The sequence below is a fragment of the Cupressus sempervirens genome, chromosome 2 (assembly GCF_028749045.1).
Source record: "Cupressus sempervirens isolate cs-2001-9-10 chromosome 2, ASM2874904v1, whole genome shotgun sequence".
In the NCBI taxonomy this organism is placed as follows: domain Eukaryota; kingdom Viridiplantae; phylum Streptophyta; class Pinopsida; order Cupressales; family Cupressaceae; genus Cupressus; species Cupressus sempervirens.
In genome coordinates this window covers 351532639-351542262 of record NC_143119.1, presented here as the reverse complement: position 1 = coordinate 351542262, position 9624 = coordinate 351532639, and positions in this window count along the sequence as shown.

Sequence of the window (9624 nt, the reverse complement as noted above, 5' to 3'; positions counted from 1 at the left end):
CCATTATATGCAACATATGCAAGTAATATTCTTACTCCTACCATTTTTGGAACAAAGGAAAATGTCTCTCCATAATCTAGTCCTTCTTATGCATAACCTTTGTAAACTAGTCTGGCTTTGTTTCTTGTTATCTCACCATTCTCATCAAGTTTGTTTCTAAACACCCATTTGGTACCAATCACATTCTTAGTAGCTGGTCTAGGAACAATAGACCATGTTTTGTTTTTCTCAATCTAATCTATCTCTTCTTCCATGGCTTTATACCAGTCATCATCTTGTAGCACATCTTTCACTGTTTTGGGTTCAACCTTGCTTAGTAGACATGATTCACTTTTGAGCTTGTTCCTTGTAATTGGTCTGGTATCCTTGCCACTAATGGTTTGATCTACAGGGTGATTTTTTCTTACATACTTGGCTAATCTAGGTTTAATCCTTCTTTCCATATTTGATCCTTCAACTTCAAAGTCATTTTGTTATTCTTCATCTCGAATTTCATCATTCTTTTCTTGCATGCTATTTTTAGAATTAGAATGTGAATTTTTTGCATTCTGCAACTTGGCTTCTGAATGTAGCTTGGCATTCATAGACTGAGACTCGACAAATATTGAAGTTTGTTGCTGACTCCCAACTTGATTCAAAGCATTGTCTTCAACTGTCATTCCTTCATAGAAGTATACTAAGGATCTATAATCCTCTGTTTGCTTTGACTCATCAACCTAAACTTCTACATGCTCATCAAAATTTACATTTGCACTCTCCACAACTTTGTTAGATTTAGTATTCAAACACTTATATGCCTTACTTCTAGTGGAGTATCCAATAAATATGCCTTCATCACTTTTTGCATCAAACTTTTCATTTCTTGTATCTTTAAAAATATAGCATTTACAACCAAATACTTTGAAATTTTGAATATTAGGTGAATGACCATACCATAATTCAAAAGGTGTTGCATTTGTACCTTTCTTGACTTGAACTCTATTTAGTGTGTAGACAGCAGTACTTATAGCTTCTCTATAGTACTTTAGCGCAACATTTTTCTCCATCATCAAAGTTCTAGCACAATCAATCACTAACCTATTCCTCCTTTCAGAAATACCATTTTGTGGTGCAGTTCTTGGTCCTAATGTTTTCCTTTTGATACCTTTGTCATTGTAGAATGTTTCAAACTCTCTTGTTGTGAACTCACCTCCTCTGTCTAACCTTAGGAATTTCATGTTCTTTCTTGTTTCCTTCTCAACTCTAGCCAAATACCATTTGAACATTTGAAATGCATCAAATTTTTTCTTTAAGAACATAGTAGTCATCATCCTGGAGTAGTCATCTACAAATAGCATTATGTATCTATCTCCTAAGTAGCTTTACACTTCTATTGGGCCACATAAGTCTATATGGACTAACCCTAGTACTTCATTGAAAATGTATGTTTTGCTTTTGAAACTAGACTTAGTCATCTTTCCTAGTTGACATTGATTGCACATTATATTTTCAAGTTTCTTTAACTTGGGCAACCCTCTAACCTTCTTTTTCTTGTTGATGCTAATCAGATTATCAAAGTTCACATGACACAACCTTTTATGCCACAACCACACATCATCAAGTCTAACAACAAGACATGTTGCATCTTCCATATCTAGATAAAATAGATTACTCCTAGTTTGTTCACCCTTTCCTATAAACTTTCCATTAGTGTCATAGATCTTGGTAGTTTTGTTTCCAAATTCAACTTTGCAACCTACATTGCCTAACTATAATACACTCAACATGTTGTAGTTCAATCCTACAACATAGTATACATTATCGCATGAAATTTTCTCTATAAGTTTGATAGAGCCTTTTCCTTTAATTTGACATGGGGCATCATTACCAAATCTAACACTATTTCTATCATATTGAGTAAAGGTAATGAACTTACTTTTATCTCCTTTCATGTGATGTGAGAATCCACTATCTATGATCCACTTATCATTCTTCTTTACATAGGTAACAAATGTTGTTGCTTCATCTTCATCTTTGTCTGATTCATCCTTCATGCCTACATAGACTACTTCATCATGATTCTCATCAGAGTCTTCTTCAACAATGTAGTATCTCTTGCCTTTCTCTTTGTAATCTTTGTTGTCATCTTCTCTTTTGTTCTTATACTTGTTTCCTTCTTTTTATTTCTTCCTCTATGGACATCTTGTAGCTATATGACCTACTTCATTGTAGTTGAAACATATAATAGGGAGATCACCTTTGAATTTTCCTTTACCTCTATGGAATCTCCTAGCCAATAGTGCTTCTAACTATTCTACATCTTCCTCATCTATGCTACTATCATTGGATGCATGTTTTTATTTTCTTCTTTTCTTTCTTGATGTGTCCTCCTCAGTATATTTTATTGTCATCTTTCCCTTGAGAGAAGATTCAAGTTTCTTAGGTCTATAGTTGTCAAAATTGGATAGCTCAAATGTAGTAAGTCTTCCAACTATTCCTTCAAAGGTTAGTGTGATCCCTTGTACACACCTCAGCTCTTGGATGGCTGAAACTCTTATACCATAGATATGGAGAAAATTTCTTAAGTATTTTTTGATAGCTATTTCTTCTTCCAATTGTCCATGTAGACTTCTTATTACACTCACCACTTCTTTCATTTTGGAAGTGTATTGAGCACCATTTTCACCTTCCTCCATCTTCATATCATCAAACTTTCCTCTTAGGCTTTCTCTCTTTTCTCTATGCACATTTTGATCTCCTCCATAGATTTTTGAGAAGGTTTTCCACATCTTGAATGCAGTGTCACAATATTTGATGTCATCATATTCTACATAACTGAGTGCAGAGGTAATCTTCAACATTGCTTGGTTATGCTCCTTCCTTTTATTCAAATCATCTGTAGTAAGAGGTCTTGTTGGAGTTACATGTTCTATTCAAATTGAGATTTTTTCATGGTCACCTATTGATCCAAGGTGTAATTTCATCAAACTCTGCAATGTGGCAAATTTTTCTTTGTTGAGCTTAGGAACTTCTCTCTTGGACATCTTGATCTTTCTACTTCTAGTACCTTGAAACTAAATTAGCAGATGGCTTTGATACCAATTGTTAGAATTGCTTTAGAATAACTAAGATGAGGGTAGAGTTAGTTATTCAAGGTCCAAATTTCCTATTCAAACTTTTTCACTAAGTATAGTGAACCCATTCAACCATTCATTCATCCAAGCTTTAACTTACCTAATAAGAAAGTTACTGTAAATCAACATGCAAGTATTGTTGATCAAATAAGTAAGATTGACAAATGAGTGTCAACACACTTAACCATTTTCACTATACATTACGAGTATACAATGGAATCTGAGCCAAAACTCCAACACATGCCAAGTCACATTAGGTGCCAAGCAGATGAGACCAATATGTGTCGAGTAACTCAAGATCCAACAGGAGTGAAGTGGTTCAGGAATCATTTGAAGCCAAGCAATGCATAAAACTAATAGGTGCTGAGTGACAAAATAATTCTATAGGAGTCGAGCAACTAGGAAACACAGTAGATGCCAAGCAATCCAGAATAGATGGTGTCGAGCATTAGTATTACTTCATGTGCCGAGAAATGCAAGATCAGCATGAAAGTTTGTGCAATCACAAACAAAGATGTAAAATGGTTATGCATGACTCATAGTAGGATAAGGAGATAAGATCAAATCCTTTCTTTTTTCCATGCATTCTACATGTAGCCAATCAAAAAATTGGAGATTGCATGTAGCCAATGGGTGAATTTTTAGGATTGGAGCGGGAACACTTGAATCAAGGATGCATAACAAACCACTAATCTTTATAAGGGAGTCTTAACACCATTGAATAGTGTAGAGGAGTAGGGTTGAAAGAAGAAGGAAAAGTAGAGCCTATTATTAAGGTCATTGCAAAACATTGGTGTCAATGATTTAGTAGAAAGGACAACATTTACACATCTAGTTGATTAGAATAGAACAAGGAACACAATTAGCATATTAGATCTAGTAGAAATCAGTTATTGAAGAGTAGATCAAGGGTCTGAGATTAGCATCAAAGATTGCATTAGATCAAGTGTATTAATCTAATACTCTCTCACAATTGTATTAGGAATTTGGAAATTATATTGAGTTAGGTGGGTTTAATAGCCTTATGTAAATCCTTTAATAGGGTGGCATTCTAAGTTGAATGTTCTTAAGTCCTCTAAAAAGGCACACTTCTAAAAAAGTGTAGAAATCCTTTAATAGGGTCACATTTAATAGTGTGTTGTAGCCTTTAACAGGGAAAACCATTAGAAGTGGTCGAAATCAATTGCTACAGTAATTTCATGGGTATCATCCCCACCCCAGTTTTACCTTCTTATTCCTGAAGGGTTTTTGGGTCATCAAAATATCAAGTGTTATGTGGTGATGCATGTTTGTTTCTCATGATTGTTTAATTTTTTTATGCATGCATGTTAATTTTAGTTATATGTTATTAAGGATTTAAAACAATAATAAAGGCTAGTACTTATGTTCACCCCACCTCTCAAAAGCACTCTTCCCATTAAGACATTCCAACTATTGGTATTAGAGCCAAGTTCTCTCAAGAAGAAGCCTAACAGCTTGGAGGAAAATATCTGAAGATGGAAGTTTCAAACTTGGGAAGATCATTGAGAACTAGGTGATAGATGTGCATCTCACTCTACACAAGGTAGAGGAAGCTAGAGGGGAACTAAGAAAATCCTTTAAAAGAAGGAAGGAAATTGCTATAGCCAAAAATGATATTCACTACAAAGAGATTAACACCACACAAGTATTTGCCAAAGGAGATTCTAAAGAATTTGATGCAACAATAGTAGAACTGATGGAAAAAAATAGAGTTCAAGCAGAAGAGATAAGAACTCTTAAGATGGAGCATGAATCACAAGCCATGATCCTATGTAAAATTACTGAGCAAAAGAAATGAGCAGTTGAGGATAGAGTCATGATGGAAGATGACAAAAGAAATCTTGCAAATAGACTTGAAGAAAAATGTACTGAATTAACAAGGATCTCAAACATGCAGGTGGATACACTTGGCAAACTAATGAATGTTCATCATGAACTCAATATGAAAGATATTGAGATCTCTACTTTGAGGATGTTGAATGAACAATTACAGAATGAATTGAAGAGAGAAAAAGAAATAGTAGAGAATCTCAACAAGTCCTGTGAAGCTATCAAGTACTTTGAACAATTAATAAAATCCCCTAGATCAGCCCATGATACATCAGGACTCTGATACACCAGCACTGAAGTTGGTGAATCATCGATGAGTGTTGAGAAAAGAAGTGACAAAAGTAAGGATTCTAAACCCACTTGTCATTACTGTAATAAAAAGGGGCATACTACTAATGTTTGTAGGAATAGAAGGATCAATCAGCAAAGTATACCTAAAAGAAAGGGTTACTATCACAAGTGCAACCTGCAAGGTCACACGACAGAAGACTGCAGGTCTAAAGTCACAAGGACACAAAGATTTGATGGACACTGCCATAATTGCAAGAAGTATGGACATAGAGCCTTTGAATTTAGATCAAAGCCTATGTGGACACCAAATCAGCATGTAAGGAGGGACAACTATGTACATCATTACAATTTGGACTATAATACAAGACAAAGTAGTCATTATTGTCAAGAGTATGGTCACATACCCCAAAATTGCATCAGAACACACTTCAAGGGGAACTATAAAAGATGGTTGAACCAAACTACTTTCTTTAGTTGTTTGAAAGATAGATATGTCAGCAACAATTTTCCAACAAAGGCCAAGGCACCCAAGACTAAAGTAAATAAGGGCAAAGAAAAGGTTGATGAGGAACACATCAAAATAGACATGAAGAAGACATGGGCAAAAAAAGATGGATCAAGTACATCCAATGGAAGGGTCACTTCACCCCAGAGGTCAAGTGATCATATCTCATCCAACGAATCACAAAATGATCCTATGGGGCTGATACATATAAGGAATTATCATACATTAACCCTAAACAGAGAAGAAGAACTGCAAAGTATAATTTTTCATGAGTTAAGATTCTAAGATAAAGTTTGAATGATGATGCCGAGCTATCTTTGGTTTCCGTGTCATGCCTGACCATTTTTTTTTTAGTGTTACTGCATTTTAGACTTATATGAATCTAATAAACTCATGAAATTTCTAGTTTTAAAATTTTTTGTTCTATGCTATTTTTGATAAGATTATGATTGGAAAACAATTCTTAGAAAACTTTAAACGTAGTTCAGACTTTATGGTTTTCATTTTCATATTCTTTGGTATGTCAGCATCATGTAAGTTTATCATGTTTTCTTTTAATTCATTAGAATTAGGCTAATTCATTGTTAGTGGATATTCATTGATCGTCAATATTTCCCTAATACTTTTTCTTTTCTTGTCATATTTAAATGTGTGTGGCATATTAAAGTTTATGTTGTAAGAAATTATTAATATGTTGAATGTTTAAATGTTCATTTATTGAAAATTAAACACGTTTATATATAGTTTCATATTTGAGGTTTCATGCTTATCATAAAAAAAAAAAAGTTTTGTATATTTATTTTGGCTATGTTATTATTAAGTTGGGGTTTAAAACCCATTATGGTTATTAGCATTGTGCATAGCATATCATATTTTCTAAGTATCTAAGGGTACTAACCTAAAACCCTAATTGGAACTCGATGCCTTGAATGAGTTTCATTGTTGAAGTTTTTAAAAAGCCATATATGGCGGTGGCAAATTAACTGATTGAGTACTTGGTAGTGAAATGTCTCAGTTGTATTTAATGTTTATTTATGAGGAATTATTTCATTGTAGTAGTCGGCCATTTTTGTGTGCGAAATTTTGAATTTCAGTTGGGTTTGGGCCGAGAATTTGGCCATATTGATCTATATGCTATGCATCTGTCAAGCATATTGCTAAGATTCAGCATCATGGAGAATTTGGTGGATAAGGCATTCATGTTTATGAAGCCTTGTATTGTTGGATTCCGCATTATCAATTGTTATCAGCATTTCCAGTTTGGAAGATTGATTTTGTTTGGTATTTGAGGTTTTGGCAGCGAGTGCTAATTGCAGAGCATTTTGGGCATCGACTATTCATTTTAGGTAGGGGGCAGTTCCTAACCTTTATCCTTTTACTGTTATGGGTGTTAATTTTGTTTTAAGGAAATTGGGAAGTTCAGTTTCAGTTACACTTGTCGATACCCAAGTATGGGAATTTGTAGGGTTGGACATTTGGAGTCGAGCTCTACATATATCCATATTTGGATATCGAGCAATACGAGTTTTCAAATATTGTGTTGTTGGAATTTAGAGTTTATGTTATCCATGAATGAATACGATGTTCACCGTCTGTATTTAGGATGTCAAAATCTTAGTGCATAGCGGTTATAATCCATTCGTAGATGGTGAAGTTTTTGTTTCTGAAGTATTGTTAGTAGGAATTAAAGGTAACGAAATTTTTTCAAGCATTTGTCTTGTGTCACAAATGAAATTTGATTTGGAAATTCTATTATTAAATTGAGATTCGTGATGACTGAGGTCATCCGTGTGTTTCGATTTCTTGTGTTATATAGACATTTTGTCATATGAATGGCTTGAGTAAAAAACATAGTTACTCTGTGATATGGGTTGTATGTTTGGAATTCTGTTATTTGGAAAAAAAAAATAGTATCTATGTGATATCACCCAGAATTAAATTTGTGGACAACATGTGTTTACGATTTCATAAATGCATGGTTTAAGGGTTTTGTGGTAACAATGATTAACTCCTTTGGTGTTAGAGTCGAATCATTGTTTGAATTTGTAAGCGAACATTTTGTCGAACAGTTGCATGGTATGAGGGTTAACATTTGGTCTTATATTTAGTTCAAAGCATAAAGAATGTTGTATCAGCATTTCTTGGTGTAGTAATACTATTTCATAAAAAGGTTATTTAATAGCCAATACTCTGTGTTAGTGGGCATTATATTTCAATTACTATTTGGAATTGTATGCTGTCGAGTTTTAGATGTATTGCTATAATGAGACTTGGAAACTGTGCGATGTCATTATTTCATTAGCTAGATAAAACTTGAAGCAGGTAGATGCATCAATTCAATAGTATAATCTGTTCAATACTAGTTTGAACTTTGTTTTCATTAGAAGATAGGTATATATACATATATAAAAATGCACTTGTATTATGATTGTGAGTTGACAATTTTGTGTTGTGTTTTGGGTCATCGAGGGAAGTATTGTATAATGTTTTTATTTGGTACTCGGGTTTAATAGTGGTGAATAGAGATAGATTATTATGTTCAGTAAATTATGATAGTTTTTGAGTCATCACTCATTGTTTTTTTGAGAAGTTACTTGCAACTAAGTATGACAGTATTGATAAATGAAAACATTGGTTAACTTGCTATATCATTATCAAAATAGTTATTTTATGGATAGCTAGTATACATTTTAGATTAGAAACTTTTGTATCCTAAATTACTATTGGATGTCTGAATGCTGAAAACCACATTGAATTTGTGAATCAAATTTTAAGTTGATTTTTAACAATAGATCTTTAAATGTTGTGGTAGTTATATTGTGTAATGACTTATTGTCAAATCAGGGTTGTTATTTCTATAGACACTTGTTTACCTTTAATAACATGGTAACAGTCACTTGATAAATTTGGATTATATTTAGTTTTATTTGGATTATGGAACTCTTTTTAGTATGGTTGAAATTGTTTAAAACATAATTCTTTCATTACAAAGATGTTTTCAGATCTTAATTAAAATAAAACTAGTATAAGAATTGAGTCAGAATTTGATATATGTTTGATGATGTGACATTTTGAAACAAGAATATCATGTGCATTTTGATTCATTATCTTGGTCAGTTCAATGTTAAGTGTAGATGATTAGGTCAGCAGGGAATTAAAAGTATAGTATGAAGATTTTGTACGTATTGTTGAGTTGTGCAACAGTTCAATTGTATCTATGGAGTCCTTATATTATAGGTTTTATTCCTGTTGATGTAATTATCCATTTTTTACCTTTGAACTTGGCAGTATAAGATGTGTTACTGATGGATTTAAGGATGTAGTATCATGTTGAAGAATGATTTTATATTTGCCGCATCTACATTTTTAGTATATCTGTTTGATGTGTATTTTTAAGAATAGCTCTGATGAACGTATATCGAGGTGGCTGAATTTGGTTTATCGTATTTCGTTAATTAAATTCAGTGATAAATTTAAAATAAATTGTGTGGGTTAATTTCACATAAAATTTAATTGGCCTTACCTATGACTTAAACCTATATGGTTAAGTACGGAGAAAAGGCATGTCTCTCCTCTGTCAATGACAAGAAACATAGAGAATGTTGTTATATGATGACTATGAGCATACCATATTTGGATGCAGAAACTTAGTGCCATAATGATGACAGCTCAAAATATATATGTTTCATTTATGAGTTATTCTTAGTGCGAGTTTAATTTTGCAATGAAAAGTAATTGTTTACTTCTTGCATATTATTATCAGATTTGCACTATATTATATGGATTAGAAATCTGTTTTTGGATATCTATATGTTGGTACTAACATGTATCCAGATGGATTTCACTTTTAAACTCAGTGTGTAC